Raw genomic sequence first — 16,966 nt, forward strand, 5'->3', positions numbered from 1 at the left:
ATCTGTCATTTGCTAATCACGAAATTTGTAGTGTACTAGTGTACTTTTGTGCCACCGTGGCGCTAGTGTGATGTCTTTTGTAAAACAGAGGAGTGGACCATATTGTTTCTTTATAATATTTGCTTCCATGCAGGAAGTCAAAAATAAGTAAAAGAGCATAACTGATTTTTGAGTTGCTGTGTATTAACTAATCGTTAGGTGAAAATCACTCAACGGAAAGAACGATTTTTCAGTGAGATTTACGGGTGTAGTAAAGTGCGGATTATTATTAAGTAACTAAAATAGATTTACCTGAGGATGTATTGTCCTACCATGTCGATTCTCGGTAAATTCCGCTAAATAAAAGAAGGCCTCAATAACTTTTCTTCAGGAGCTTCCGTGGAAAATTCTGAAAATCCTCTTTCCTTCAACTACGTATATGTATATGCCTAGAAAAATGCAGAAACTATATTAATCATGAATTATGTATATTAGTTTAATAGTCTTACTTTATTTTTGGAGTTTTTCGTTTGAAAGCTATCACACAAAAACACATCTTTTTTTCACCCAACGTTAAGTTTAAAGTTCGTGGATAGAACTGACTCGCTGGGTAGAAAAAACTTAATCACAGAGGTAAAATTCACCTAAAAAATGTAAACAATACGGTTTACTTACTATTAGGTAGTTTTAACGTCACCGTTCAGTACTTTTTTGGTGGCGTGTACCTAATTTTAGGTCGCCGGAATACTAGCTTTGCAGTGAGCAATTTTTACCCAAAAAATAGGTAACTTCAATTTTCAGTGTACCATAGTTTGCAGATGAAACTTGGGATCCCAGTGCCTCAAAAATCGTGCGCATCGTGCTCCAATATGGCGGATTGCATTTGACGTTACCGTTCCAAGCCATTAGAGCGAAAGAGAGCGTGATCTGTACGCGCGTTTCTGATAATCAAAAGATTCTCCTTCTCGCTCTTTCATTTTTCGGCTTAGAGCAAATGCGTTTTTGTTTTCTTTTTTTTCGTGCTGATGAACTTGAGCAGCTAGAGCAACCTAAAAAAACCATTGTTTGTTGTGTGGTGGCATTTTTTCTCAAGCCGCAACGTAACATTATTTAATTCGCGGCCTCGAGGAATACCGGGAATACCAGGTTCTCGATGGCAACGCCGGCCATTGTGAATTTAAACAGAATTTCCGCGTACGTAACAGTCAGTACCGATCTGAACATTATGTTCCGGCAACGGTTCCAGGTCTTGTCCTGTCAGTGTAAAGTTCTGAGGCTGCAGTTTGCTCATGTATCAAAAAGTAAGTAACGGTTTCACTTGTATATTGAGTTTACAGCAAAGCTTTTTTTCAGTGGCAAGCCGGATTAACAAACTATTCAAAACACTGCAGACTGGTGTTTCAAAACTTATCGGGAAAGGCTCCGAGGAAGCCAATGAGGTGCAAAACGCGGCATACAATACATTGGCTCAACTGGCTATCGTTTGTCCGACTGTGAATACGATGTCCAACTCGTTTCTTCCTATTTTGATCATCTGTCACAGGAACCGGTCTAATTGCATACGCCCGATAAGAGGCGCCTTTGGTAGGGCTCAGGCGATTTTCGACTGGAGGAAGCAACCAAAAATTCCTGGCGATACCGTACTGACTAAGGGAGAAAAGGACACCGTCATGATGAAAGAGGACGATTCGTCCCGCACTCCAATCAAAAGTGTTGTAAAGATTCTGTTCCGTCGAGGTATTTGTGGAGAAAGTGCTCAGTTGAAGGAAAGGATGACAACCTATTTGTTTGGAGTTTCCAAGAAAGAACATCCAAACTATGGGTCAACTCTTTTGACAACTGTAAACAACCGACAGAGAAGAATCAGTCCAAAAATCTGTTCTCAACTACTCATGAACCATAATGGATTGTGCTTCCGTGTTTCAAGGGTACGGTTGAATGTGTTACTATGAAGTGAGGTTTACTTATAGTTTCTATATTATCACAAAATTTTTGGATTACCATCGACTTTGCCTGCTAGTGTCAACACTCATCCCGAAGAGGATAAAAAAATGCTCAAATTGGCAGCCTTCTTGAAGTTAATTGCCGAAAGCGGTATTGAGTATGTTATTTGGACAGACAACAACCTTATTAGAAGGGTGGATTACTGGTAGAAAAGAAATTACCGAGCTGACCTGTTTTCGATTTGGTCAGTATCCCTATTGGCTAGAGAAAACAAAGAATTTATACGTTGGGATCTTCGCTGAAGGAAATCTCCGAACCGATCAGAGCACTGTTTGTGAATGTATACTTATACGATGTGCTTTTGGTCTTGAAATGTGACGAGCAGGAGCTGGAGGTGCAAATCAAGGAGCTGCTGGCTCTGACAATAAATCTGGAAAATCGGGATCGCTCCATTATAGCGGCTCTCAATATCATCAAACTTAAGCTCATTTTAACGACCTGAACTGCAAAACTGAAATTTTCAAAGATCTTTTCCCATCATTAATCTTCCTCCAGAATGACAATGGTAATCGATGCTTCAATCGGTTTGTATCAAAAATGTTAGTTTCTACCACAAAACTGCCGCACAGCGCGGTGAAGGAACCGAGGAAATGAAAACTGATCAAGGTGATGTAAACACGAAAGCTCCTATGTTGAAAGTCCATAGCACTTCTGCAGAGTGGTCATACCAAAGCTACAATCCGAGAGGATGTTACATTGTTTAGGCTATCTGGTTATCGGTGATGAGAATTTTTTTTGCTAAACGGTGATTTAAGGTTTTTCTGATTCTGCTGAAGTTGACCAAGGATCCGACTCTATTGCCATGGTTTAAATTATGCAATCGTGTGGAGAATGTCAAGCGGATCAAGATTCGATAGGAAATATTAACGATGATATACTTATTTAAAACGCTTGTACCATCTGGTTGTTTGCGATGATCAGAATTTGCAGCAAGCGCAAGTCGGTGGAGAATAAAACAGATTCTGCAGGATAATGGATTCAAAGGATAATGGTAAGTTATGGCATTTTAGTTCTTGACAGCACACTACACCGGTGTTGATGCTACATTCATTCAACTTTGGGTATAATTCTATTTCTTTTTTGCACTACACCGGTGTAGTACCAAATGAGAATGAAAACGCTGTTAAATTGCGTTGCGATATTATCAGTCAGTTTCAATATGGAATTGTTTTTTTTTTAAAACTTTCAGGATGTGGCATGACGTGGTTTGGGAATGGTGTGCTCAATTTCCATGAATGGCTGGCAGGAAAAACTGCCGAATTAGTTGTTATGGTCAACTAGACGACTTGTGCAAAAAGAAGACACTAAGATTTTCGAGGAAGGTGTACTGAGGATGGCACCTAGTGGGTAAGTAAACTTGAGCAAGTTGGTTTTACGTTTCGTGTTCTGCTCATATGCATGCGGCAGCTGTCGTGACCATCATGAAGTTGAGTTTAATAATACAAACATCCATTCATAAATCACGAATATTGGAATCTTACAATTTAAGAATTTTAGTATTTTAGAAGTCCAGAATTTTAAAATTTTAGAATTCTGGAATTTCAGAATTTTCGAATTCTAAAATTTCATAATATGAGAAATGTACAATTTCAGAATTTTAGAATTTTAGAATTTTAGAATTTTAGAATTTTAGAATTTTAGAATGTTAGAATTTTAGAATTTTAGAATTTTAGAATTTTAGAATTTTATAATTTTAGAATTTTAGAATTTTAGAATTTTAGAATTTTAGAATTTTAGAATTTTAGAATCTTAGAATTTTAGAATTTTAGAATTTTAGAATTTTAGAATTTTAGAATTTTAGAATTTTAGAATTTTAGAATTTTAGAATTTTAGAATTTTAGAATTTTAGAATTTTAGAATTTTAGAATATTAGAATATTAGAATTTTAGAATTTTAGAATTTTAGAATTTTAGAATTTTAGAATTTTAGAATTTTAGAATTTTAGAATTTTAGAATTTTAGAATTTTAGAATTTTAGAATTTTAGAATTTTAGAATATTAGAATTTTAGAATTTTAGAATTTTAGAATTTTAGAATTTTAGAATTTTAGAATTTTAGAATTTTAGAATTTTAGAATTTTAGAATTTTAGAATTTTAGAATTTTAGAATTTTAGAATTTTAGAATTTTAGAATTTTAGAATTTTAGAATTTTAGAATTTTAGAATTTTAGAATTTTAGAATTTTAGAATTTTAGAATTTTAGAATCTTAGAATTTTAGAATTTTAGAATTTTAGAATTTTAGAATTTTAGAATTTTAGAATTTTAGAATTTTAGAATTTTAGAATTTTAGAATTTTAGAATTTTAGAATTTTAGAATCTTAGAATTTTAGAATTTTAGAATTTTAGAATTTTAGAATTTTAGAATTTTAGAATTTTAGAATTTTAGAATTTTAGAATTTTAGAATTTTAGAGTTTTAGAATTTTAGAATTTTAGAATTTTAGAAGTTTAGAATATTAGAATTTTAGAATTTTAGAATTCTGGAATTTTAGAATTTTAGATTTTAGAATTTTAGAATTTTAGAATTTTAGAATTTTAGAATTTTAGAATTTTAGAATTTTAGAATTTTAGAATTTTAGAATTTTAGAATTTTAGAACTTTAGAACTTTAGAATTTTAGAATTTTAGAATTTTAGAATTTTAGAATTTTAGAATTTTGGAATTTTAGAATTTCAGAATTTTAGAATTTTAGAATTTTAGAATTTTAGAATTTTAGAATTTTAGAATTTTAAAATTTTAGAATTTTAGAATTTTAGAATTTTAGAATTTTAGAATTTTAGAATTTTGGAATTTTAGAATTTTAGAATTTTAGAATTTTAGAATTTTAGAATTCTAGAACTTTAGAATTTTAGAATTTTAGAATTTCAGAATTTTAGAATTTTAGAATTTTAGAATTTTAGAATTTTAGAATTTTAGAATTTTAGAATTTTAGAATTTTAGAATTTTAGAATTTTAGAATTTTAGAATTTTAGAATTTTAGAATTTTAGAATTTTAGAATTTTAGAATTTTAGAATTTTAGAATTTTAGAATTTTAGAATTTTAGAGTTTTAGAATCTTAGAATTTCAGAATTTTAGAATTTTAGAAGTTTAGAGCTTTAGAATTTTTGTATTTTAGAATTTTAGAACTTTGTGGTTTTAGAATTTTATTTTTTTTCCTTTTTTCTTAAGTTTAATATGTAGCCACATTTCTTTTTTTACTTTTGAAAGACATTCAATTAGCTAGAGGTTACTGAGTTGCGCAAAAAATGAAAATTTAGAGCAATAGTACTCAAGTGAGAGCAAGGATGTGTAACATACAGATCGGAAAAATATGTCAATGTCCCCGTTCTGCCAGTCCAAATTTCACCAAGAGGCTGATAAAAACGGGTTTCATTGTATAAGAATAGTACAATATTAGAATTCTAGAATATTAGGATGTCAGAATTTTGGAATTTAGACTTTCAGAATGTTTCGGACTTGATTGATTTGGCACATATTTGCCTTTTATATAGAAAGATTTTGTCATCACTCCGGAAATTATCAACCTGATTCAGTCGTTTTTTTACCTGAATGGGTACTCTTGGTTTAGCACCCTCCCCTAGATTGACGGGTTTGACGGTATTGCAAACATCATCAAGTATATTTGTGCATCAGTTTCATAGAACCTCTGACAGACAACTGCTTTAAGATGGTTATTGCATTACGCTTCGATAGTGGTGCATCGAGGAGACCTAGAGGGCTTATGGACCTTTCATGTTTTGTGTTTTTTCATACTCGTCACCAGCCCTAACTAACAGTCAACCACAAGCCTGTACGTGATTGGGTTTTGTTGTGAGCCGTGTTTGCAAACATTGTTTCACAGTTTAATGCAGTGTTGGTGGACACAGTGGGGTCATAGTGTACCAATTTGTCAGTCAACTTCGTTATCGTGCAAATGCTTATAAAATTAATGCAAAAGTAGAAGCCTATTAGTGGTTGTTTTGCAATAATTGTAGTTTTTAGTGCTAGTGTACAATAGTCGAAAGCCTATCTGTGTATTGTCTGAGTATTTGTGACAGCTGGGTCAGGGAATGGATGCGGAACTGACATATATGATAAAATAGTGGGTAATCATATCTAGGATTCGTTGGTCACTTTTTACCAGTGTTCATGCATTCGATTCGATTCATTTGGGAAGATCGGATTGGATATATTAAAGTACGATTAATTTACCGACGCACGTGAATTATCCATTTCCGGTCAGCATAGCCTGATAAAATCTCGTCAACATTAAAACATCCCAGTAATTAAGTGAACGTTTTATCACCTATACATCTACAATCGCGGTCTCATGCATTAACCCACCGCTCGCGCGATCATGAATTATCACGTCCGGAAATCGATTCTCCATCCTAGCAGCCTAGACTCATGCCTTCAGTTAGACCAATAAAAAATATGAGGCTCATATTCACTGGACAGCACGTCCCATGGCGACATGACCAGGAACTCTAGTGAAATGGGAGAACTCACTCTCTTCTAGCATGTGAACCGGAAGTTGTCGTTTTGTAATAATCGTAGTTTTTCGTACTAGTGTATAATTGCTATGTACTAATCGTGTGTATGTGTTCGTCTGAGTATTTGTGACATTTGGGTCAGGGAATGGATGCGGAACTAGCGTATAATACTTCCGGTATTCAATTTGTGCATTTGGTTCTATTCATTCGAGGTTAGATTGGATAAATTAGGGTATAATGAATTTACCGACGCACGTGAATCATCCGTTCCGGCCAGCACATGATGAAAGTCTAACAAAATGCAATCGTCGTTAATGGTAAATATACAACATTTGCTGCCTTTAGACGAGTTTGATTGCATATTACATGTGTTTTCCTATTCTACTTCATTGGTCTCTTTCTTTTGGACCTGTATTAGTTTGCTTTTCCATACACTTGTAATCAAGATCCTTGTATCTTTTTTTCTTTATTCGGCATGGTATGATTCCTTTTATTAGTATATACCTACTATACGCTATCTATACTCATATAGGTACAAACGCTCGTGTCATTCGCGATAACACAAAAGCGACCATGCATTAGCAATAAACCACACATAATTACGATTTCGCCAACATGAAAACATCCCGGTAGTTAAGTAAACGTAGCACCTCTAAACTTCCAAAGGCGGTCTCAGACATTAACCCACCACTCGCGCGATCATGAAACGGTCACATCCGGAAGTCTTACCTCGGTCCTAGCAGTCTGGACTAATACCTTCAGTTGAACTAATAAAAACGTGACGCTCATATTCACTAAACAACTCGTTCCATGGTGACATGACCTGGAATTCCTGGGGAAACGGAATCTACAATTCTACAATCTGTACCATACACTAAAAATTAAGCATCAGATTCACGGTCCGCGCGCGATCAAACAAGAATACACGCTACATCATTATAAAATCAAAATTATACACTCGACAAACACGTGACAAACACGTTAATATGAAAATGCATGAGCCCTTCGCGACCATCCCCGCCACCTACACCCGCGATCTCGTAAACATGATAACATCCCGGTGATAAAGTGAATGTATCAGCTCCTATAAATTTTCAAACGCGGGGTCAAGCGTAAACCTAAAAACTCGCGCTCGCACGATCATGAATTGGTCACTTTCGGATGTTTCCAATGTTGATATCAGCAGACTAGGCCCATGCCTTCAATTTCCAATTAAAAAAAACCTGTTTCAATCCACCTAGCGGTGCAATTGTGCCTTTCTCAATCATGAACACGAGAATTTTTGCGTTGTTCATATTCATTAAAAGTTTTCAAATGTACGTATTACATTTTTATTATACACTATATGACAACTATATACAAGAAAAGAAATCATTATTCGAGTTCTAAAATTTTGCAAAAGAAAAAACAGCATTGAAAACCTATTTTAATCCACCTAGCGGTGCAATTGTGCCTTTCTCAATCATGAATCACGAGAATGTGTGCGTTGTTTATATTCATTAAAAGCTTTTAAATGCATATATTACATTTTATTATTGTACATCACATGACAACTATATACAGGAAAATAAATCATCATTCGAGTTCTAAAATTTTGAAAAAGAAAAAACAGCTACGGTAATATTGAACTGAAAAAAGGTGTGAAATCGGCAAAGTCCCAAAAAGTCGATTACTATAAAAAAATTTTTTTTCGAGATAACATAAAATCTCGACGTTTCATGCATTTTAAAGATGTTTGGCATCAAAAATACGAATTCGATTTCTGAAATTTCATGGGGTCCCCCGTTTGAAAAAAAATTTGAGTTCCGGCTTATATGGGAATTTCATGTGTGACCGGACCGTTCAGTCTATATTTCCGGAACCATACAAGCGATCCGTGCGAAATTTTACAGACATCTGTGGGGATAATATAGCTATCATTTGGGACTAAGTTTGTGAAAATCGGCCCAACCATTTCCGAGAAACTGATATGAGTTTGCTAGTTATGAAAGATGGCCGCTTTTCCCGGGCACTTCCGGAACCGTCTATGGTGGTCAATGTAGTCAACGAAAGTTTGTTTGGCCGTCGGTGACCTAGAACTGCAAAGTTAAGTTATTTGAGAGACATTTTAGCGAAATTTTTACCTTTTTTGCTTCCATCGGAGTATCGGTTTGAATCACAATTTGCTATGTGATCGCACGCCACAACCCGTAACTCCGGAACCGGAAGTCGGTTGGGGATAAAATTTAATAGCCATTTACGGGGACGCAACATCTTTCATTTGAGACTAAGTTTGGTTGATTCGGTCTAGCCATCTCCGAGAAACCGATGTGACTGTTAGTCTGAATTTGGATACTTCCGCCGGGGCTTCCGAAACCGATGATGGTGGCCAATGTGACCAAAGAGACTTTGAATGGCTGTTAATGACCTAGTACTACAAATTGAAGCAGTTGTGGTCACATTTTGGAAAAATTTTCACCATTATACATTCATTGCAGAATTTCTTAAAATCGACATTTTCTGCGTGATCGTACTCATCACCCTGTAATTCCGGAACCGGAAGTCGGATCCATTAGAAATTCAATAGCAGCCTATGGGAACGTTGCACCTTTCATTTGGGACTAAGTTTGTAAAAATCGGTTCATCCATCTCTGAGAAAAGTGAGTGAGATTGTGTTCGCGTACACACACACACAGACGCACATACACACACACATACATACACACACACATACATACACACACATACATACACACAGACATTTGCCGAACTCGACGAACTGAATCGAATGGTATATGTCACTCGGCCCTCCGGGCCTCCGTTAAAAAGTCGGTTTTCAGAGCAATTGCAATACCTTTCTATTGAGAAAGGCAAAAAGGTGCAAAATCGGCAAAGTCCCAAAAAGTCGATCTTTTTTTTAAAAAAAAATTCGAGGTTACATGAAATCTCGGCGTTTCATGCATTTTGAAGAAGTTTGGCATCAAAAATACGAATTCGATTTCTGAAATTTCCCTTTGAAAAAATTTCGAGTTCTGGCTTATATGAAAATTTCATATGTGACCGGACGGTTAAATCTATATTTCCGGACCCATATAAGCGATCCGTACGAAATTTTAGACATATGTGGGGATTATAGGAGAATATCATCATTTGGGACTAAGTTTGTGAAAATCGGCCCAACCATTTCCGGGAAACTGATGTGAGTTCGTTAATTTTGAAAGATGGCCGCTTTTTCCGGGCACTTCCGTAACCGTCTATGGTGGTCAATGTAGTCAACGAAAGTTTGGTTGGCCATCGGTGACCTAGAACTGCAAATTTAAGTTGTTTGAGAGACATGTTAGCGAAATTTTTACCTTTTTTGCTTTCGTCGGAGTATCGGTTTGAATCGCAATTCGCTATGCGATCGCACGCCACAACCTGTAATTCCGGAACCGGAAATCGGATCGGGATGAAATTAAATAGTCATTTACGGGGGCGCCACACCTTTCATTTGAGACTAAGTTTGGTTGATTCGGTCTAGCCATCTCCGAGAAACCGATGTGACTGTTATTCTGAATTTGGATACTTCCGCCGGGGCTTCCAGAACCGATAATGGTGACCAATGTGGCCAAAGAGACTTTGAATGACTGTTAATGACCTAATACTACCAATCGAAACAGTTGTGGTCATATTTTGGAAAAATGTTCACCTTTACACATTCATTGCAGAATTTAAGCTTAAGCCCTTTGCGATTAACAAGGCACACCTACGTCCGCGATCACGCAAACAACATAACACTCCGGTAATAAGATGAACGTTTAAGCACTTACGAAGTTTCAAACGCGAACCTACAAATGTCCGTTGCGATCACGTCCGGAAACCATTACCCTCTTTCCTAATAACTTAGGTCAATACATTCTGTAGGACCAATCAAAAAATAACGCTCATATCCACTAGACAACACGTTCTACGGCGACATGTCCGGGAACTCTAGTGATATGGAAGACCTAACTTTCTTCTAGCATCTGAGCCGTACACCAAAAATAAAGTATTAGATTCACGGTCTGCGCGCGACCATTCAAGAACACACGCGAATGTGCGAAAGGCACACGGTTTTAAAAAACAATTTATACACGCGAAGTTACATACACGTTAGCACACGCGACATACAAACGCACACGCGATCGAATACGTTAACGTACAAATGCTCGAGTCCTTCGCGATGAGACACGCGATCGCGAAGTCCCTACGCCCGACATACCTGAACCGTACAATGAATATCACATTTAGAATCACGGCTTGCTACAATTGGCCTAAAGCAGTGTTCTATTGGGCGTCATTGCCTGTCTCGTCTGCAAATTGTAGCATGTGATTTTGACGGGGAGCCCTTCCGAGAATCTAGCTCTACAGCTCCAGTAGGACAACTCTCGAAAAAAAAAGAATTTATGCATGCGAGCACATGCGACAAACACATTTACATACGAACGCTTACGCCCTTCGCGATAATATACGTACACTTACGTTCGCGATCGCGCAAACTTGATAATATCCCGGTAATAAGAAGAACGTGTTAGTATTTATGAAGTTACAAACACGAACACACAAACGGCCGTGTTCGCGCGAGCATGAATCGGTCTCGTCCGGAAATCTTTATCCTCCGTCCTAGTAACTTAGGGGCCGTTCATAAACGTGGACTCATAGGGTGGACGGGTGGTCTAGCTAAAATTTATGTTTGTGTACGAGGGTGGAGACGGGTGGTCTATTTGCAAAAAATATGCGTAGATTTTGATATTTTTTTTTTTGTAATTTTCGTATTACTAATGGGATTTAAAGCGAATTGGGTTCAACATACTAGTCGACTTCAGCTAGATGTATTTATGCAGACACTTCGAAGTAACTTCTCTTTAGGCAACCACTCAACCCAGAACCCACATAATTGGACAAAGCAACGACCTTTCTTGCGTATATTTAGATATAGTAAAATTCAAACTGATTAACTCGAGTGAACGCTTTGTTGTAGAATTATAGGAATAACACAAAATGACAGTTCTAAAGACGATCTCCCAAAATTCCTCTCCGTAAAAGATTTTGACTGTAAAATCCTGCAGTCGTGAATTATCATCTCAGACACCACTAGCAGACACGCATGGACCATTAAATGTATGAACCAGTTAAAGTTCAAAAATGGTCAAAGTTAAGCATTAAAACCACCATGATAACAAGAAACGCCCGATTTTTGATTTTGAGGTAGTCTGATTTTTTAAATTTTTTATTTAATAATTTCGGTGACTCAAGCTGTGTAGTTAAACTTCTACAACAAAGCGTTCACTCGAGTTGATCAGTTTGAAATTTCTTTTGCAATCGTTTACACTAATTTCGAAATCTTGAAACACCCGTTAAATTTTACGTTTTGACCCGGTGCAAATCCTGGCAATCCGATTCTACTATATAAATATTCGCAGTTAAGGTTTAATACTTAGCGATAATACTTACTTAGGAAATATGACTATTGATTACATAAGAAAAATAGATATTTTCGGAAAGATTTGGATAGTTTCGTCCCTTTAATCGAATAAGACAATTCAAATTATCCCATTATCTTAGAAATATTGAAATTTGTTCACGAAAATTGAAATTTTGCGTGCATGTTTAGTTAAATATTTCAGTCTAGATAATACTTAACATCGACAGTATAATTGCAAATTGTTAGCTAAAGTTTATCAATTTTTACGCTCCACTAATGCTCAAAAAGCACTTGCTAGCTTAGCAATCATGCACTGTTGGTAAAAGTAGCATTTCAGCTAAACTTGAATTAGTTATAGCAATATATCTTTTGAAACATTCTTGTGTGACTTACTTAGAAAAGAAGTATTTCGCTATACAAATATTTGAAAGCACTTTTAAATTCACACTTGTATTATATTACACGGTGTTCTTATAAGTCCAAATTATAGTATAGTGAAATTAAAACGGAAACCTTTCTCAAAACTGTAAGAAATTTATAAAATTCGACATACAAGTCTTGTATTTCGGAGAAAAATATTTTGAGTTTATATTTCCTTAAATTGATACTAATTGATTTGAGCAGTAGTACACAAAAAACCAATGTCAAAAGCTTTATTCATCAATGTTGGTTTTTGTTCTTAATATTTGAAAAGCTTGAAAGAAATCTGAACGTCTCAGGTTAAATTTTTATTTGACCGTATAATGTGCTTCTTGCTATTTTCATTTTTTCCACAAATAAAAAAAATCGAAAAGTCTACATAGCCTTTAGAGGCGGAGGGGGTTGGCAAAAGTCTACTTAAGTCAACTAGGGAGAGGGGGGTGCTGGGTTCAAAAAATCTCAAATTTCGGTCTACGTGGGTCCCTTAACTTCATACATTTAGTTGGACCAATCAAAAAATAATGTCCATATGACCAACGGAAAATAAAAATCACAAGGAAAGAAAATGTTTCATTTAACCCGCTATTAGAATGTAAAGATCAGAAATAAACTTCAATCGTAAGAATCGGACTGAGATCCTTCAGCATAAGAAATGCTAAAAAAGTTGTCAACCGCAAAACTCGACAAGGATGAACCTCCAGTTTAAAAACCGGTTAAAATTAAATAATTCGTATGCAAGAGTATCCGTATATCGCGACGTTCAAAATAAAAAGTCGGCTAAAAAACTACTTTGTAAGAATCGATTAGTTTATCCGGTTTTTATACTGAAGGTTATTTAATCCGACTCTTACAGAGGAGAACCTCAGTTCGATTTTTATGCTTGAAGTTTATATAAGAATTTCACATTCAAAACATTTGAAGCAGGTTTTACGAAACATGTTCTGTCCTTTCGATTTTATTTTTGGTTGTTCATATCCACTAGACAACACGTTCCATGGCGACACTAGTGAACTCTAGTGATATGGAAAAACTCACTTTCTTCTTGCATTTGAACCGTACATCAAAAATTACGTATCTGATTCACGATCCGCGATCATCCAAGAACACATGCGAATATGCGAAAGGCACACGGTCATAAAATATAATTTATACACGCGAAGTTACATACACGTTAACATACGCGACATAGAAACACACGCGAACGAAAACGTTAATGTACAAACGCCTAAACCCTTCACAATGATACACGCAATCGCGAACTCCCTACGCCCGCACATATCTGAACCGTAAAATGAATATCACATTCAGAATCACGGCCCACTGCAATTGGCCTTAAGCAGTTTAGTGGGTAACATTTCCCGTCTGGTTTTCAATTGTATTGTTGAGAGCCCTGTCGAGACCCTAGCTCTACTGCTCCAGTAGGACAACTCTCGAGAAAAATGTACCCTGGGTTTTAACTGGAGTGTGCGGCGAAGGGTTACTCCCTCACATATCGCACCGCCATGTCCTAACCCCAACTCGTTAAACCCCCTTAGATCCCTCTCCACCAGTCCCATCAGACTACTACCCCATTAAACCCCGATAATCTATCTGATCCCTTAGATAAACAGCCAAAACAGTGCACCGTATTATTCGTATAATCTATTCAAATTTATTCACAGATTCGTTTTTTTTCAGGTGTTGAACGTGATCATGGAATTCGGTAATTTATTCGTTTTCGTGACACTTATTCAGGACTTTTTTTGGTAGAATTGTTTACACCTGATCTCCATGATAGTCCACCCTGGACACTAATCCAGACTCATTAACCTGCCCAGAAACCAGTGTCATGCAAACTCGTTCGAGTCCAAATGCTTTCCAAGTTTCAAAGTTTTGCGATCGTCTAAATATTTCAAATTAATGGTAACGATAAACTTTGTCGGTTAGAAAAACTTTCAGTATAGTAATAGTCTGTATCACCTGGCAATCTGACTTCCTTGAATAGCACAAACCGTCGTGTTTTTATATCCTTGCATTATGGAAATTGTACAAAACTCGGAAGGATACGACCAGCACCGAGCTATAGGACAATTAGTAGTGGTCGAAAAATGCAAGCGTTACTCCGGAGCTCCTATTGAACCACTAATAATCTAATCGTTGCACAATTATTTCGTGGGTAATTTGTGTGGTTTGTTTACATTTCTGATTCTTGGATCCCCAATTACCAAACTTTTTTTTCTTTCCAGGAAATGAACCACAACGGCAGCCGATATACGTCGTTCGCCTTTGCTAGTGGAGGGATCGCTGGCAGCGGCGGTGCCCGAGGGGAACTGAGCAGTGGAAATTTGAGCAGAAAGCTGAGTAGTCCGATGGCAGAGTCGACACAGCTGGACAGCAGCGGTATCCGGGGGAATCTTTACGACAGTCCGGTACGACAGGTTGGAGTTGGGAAAAGAAGCCTACCTCTCCGTTGCAAAATAGCAGGACAAATTTTAGAAGCAGCTGAACGGCGTCCGGGTCCAGTATGGATCGATTGATTGATCCTAAGTGAGTTTGCAAGTTTACACGTCCTTTATAGGTTCTAATTCAAATTTAATTTTGCAGGATTTACACGGATGTTCAGAGCCGAGGATTGGTTAACCGGTTGGTAACGTACCACGATAAAACGCAATCGCCGTTAAATAGGAGTCAATCGATGACTAGCCTGTACTCGAAGCCGGGTCGATTTCCTGTGTGGTGGAGGAGAAACAATTCTTCGATAGCTACCATTGGTTCGGATTTCCCCGTCAGAGAAGTCCGTGTTTCAGGCTAACACAAGGTGGAACATTTTACGGGAGGGATCGTTGCTCATTCCGGCGGAACCTCATCTGAAGATGGTCCGAACACATAGACACGAGGATGAGATTGATGCGGAAAATAGTGTGATTGCGCCTTCAACAGAACTGGATGCCGATTGGATTAAGAAACAATGTAAGGAACTATCGGAGGTTGATTCAGGCGAAGCTGGTACGAAGCAAGCTCGGAAAATTACATACACGGCTTCGCACCCGTGTCGAGGGTCGGCGAATCAGCAGCTGCAGACGAAGAAATTATGTAGTAAAAATAATATCTCAAGTTCACTTAGCTCGAGCCTGGTGATGAACACTCCGAAAGTGGAACACGTAGCGCACTGACCGGCACGATTAAATGTGGATGTCTTTCTCGACGCCGGCAACATTGAATGCGACGGTTCCAGTTAGCATGATTGAATCGAGCAAACCGGCAAAATTAAGTAGGATTGATTCCGCTCCTTTGCCACAGATTACGAGAATTGTTCCGGAGTTTCAACTGCCTCTGATGGAATATCCGCCACTAAAACTAACGTTGTTTAACAAGAAATATAACGTCCATAACATGACGAAACGGTGGTTCGACCCACGTCCACAGACAGTGAAGATAAGGATGATGATGATAAAGTAGGCGGACGAATCAGTTTCATTAAGCCAAAGATAAATCGCCTATGCCAAGGTTGTTTTGAAGAGGTTCGAGCGCTCGAAATCATCGTTGATTCTGAGCTGCTTGAGTGATGATTTTGATGAAGACGAGGAATCGCCTATAGTTACGCCATCGCAAGGTTCATTTTATACGATAGACACCGCGGATGCAACACCGAAGGTTGAAGAGAAGAAACGGCTTCCGTCCCGATAATGAGCGGTATTTCAGCAATAGTTAATACCCCGATCAAGGATCCTGTCCTAGGTAAAATTGATCCACCGAAACCGGTGGAAAATGTAAAAACGATAGAGCAACCGAAGTAAACCACGGGATTTGCTTTCGGAAGTACAACTACTACCGTCAGCTCGGCTCCGGTTACAGCACATCAATCCGATACATAATTTGCGTTTGGGACGCCCACTTAACCGGTTACTGCTAAAATCAAATCATCGGAAATACCACGTATCGTTTTCCTGTGCTTGGATTTCGGTACGTACGGAATCGGACGGCGTTTATCGGCGATACCATTTTATCGGAAAATAATGCGATTCGAGGTATTAATCACACGCCTACATCAAAAAATTATATAATTTGCAACTAATATTTTAAAAAGCCTGACGCTAATAAAAAGTTTGAATCAAAAAAATATTGCTGTTTTTGTTTTTATTTGAAAAAAAGAAAACCCAAACGTTTAAAATAAGAAGAAGAAAACGAAAATAATGAGCACGACGATCGCCCGATTTTCTATAGTTCTACATCGGGCTCACGTCGGTCCGATTACGTCGATGCGTTTGGCATATTTGAAGGTTGACGCGGTTTATGCAAATGGTGCAAAATTGCAGGATATAAACCCGATATCCTGCTCTGATCGGCCCGTTATCGGGCTGAGTCGGCCCGATCATCGGCCTGATAATTGGGCCGATTGAGCTCTACAAAATTTACTGGGATGGCAGGTTGCTAGCGGATTGACAAAGTACCAGATTCGACACAGATCTTTCATTAGGGCCAAAGTCGCAATGTACTCAAATGGAGAAAAATCAGTTTCAATATTCGGCGATGCTTTTTTAAATGTAGTTCTTATTGTAGGTATAAATTACTTTATGACCATGTTTTTCCGGAAGCATCTTTGGTTAAACCTTATGACAATATAACAAAGAATTTAATTCCTATGTGCTTTTAGTGGGTAGAAACTAAAAAAAATGCTTACGTCCAATTTGCA

The 16,966-nt window shown here is 37.1% G+C and overlaps 1 long non-coding RNA gene across 2 annotated transcripts; it reads left to right on the plus strand.

Moving 5' to 3' along the window:
* Positions 1-1,002: 1,002 nt before the first annotated feature.
* On the plus strand, positions 1,003-16,360 carry LOC131678051 (uncharacterized). 2 transcript variants are annotated; one of them, XR_009303568.1, is made up of 6 exons: positions 1,003-1,280; positions 1,333-2,974; positions 3,173-3,330; positions 13,972-14,196; positions 14,279-14,820; positions 14,878-16,360. It is a non-coding gene; the product is annotated as an uncharacterized LOC131678051 (long non-coding RNA). The 2 variants fall into 2 exon arrangements; XR_009303567.1 differs by having other exon boundaries at positions 13,972-14,820.
* The last annotated feature ends 606 nt before the right edge of the window (positions 16,361-16,966 follow it).

The sequence above is a fragment of the Topomyia yanbarensis genome, chromosome 1, assembly GCF_030247195.1.
Source record: "Topomyia yanbarensis strain Yona2022 chromosome 1, ASM3024719v1, whole genome shotgun sequence".
In the NCBI taxonomy this organism is placed as follows: domain Eukaryota; kingdom Metazoa; phylum Arthropoda; class Insecta; order Diptera; family Culicidae; genus Topomyia; species Topomyia yanbarensis.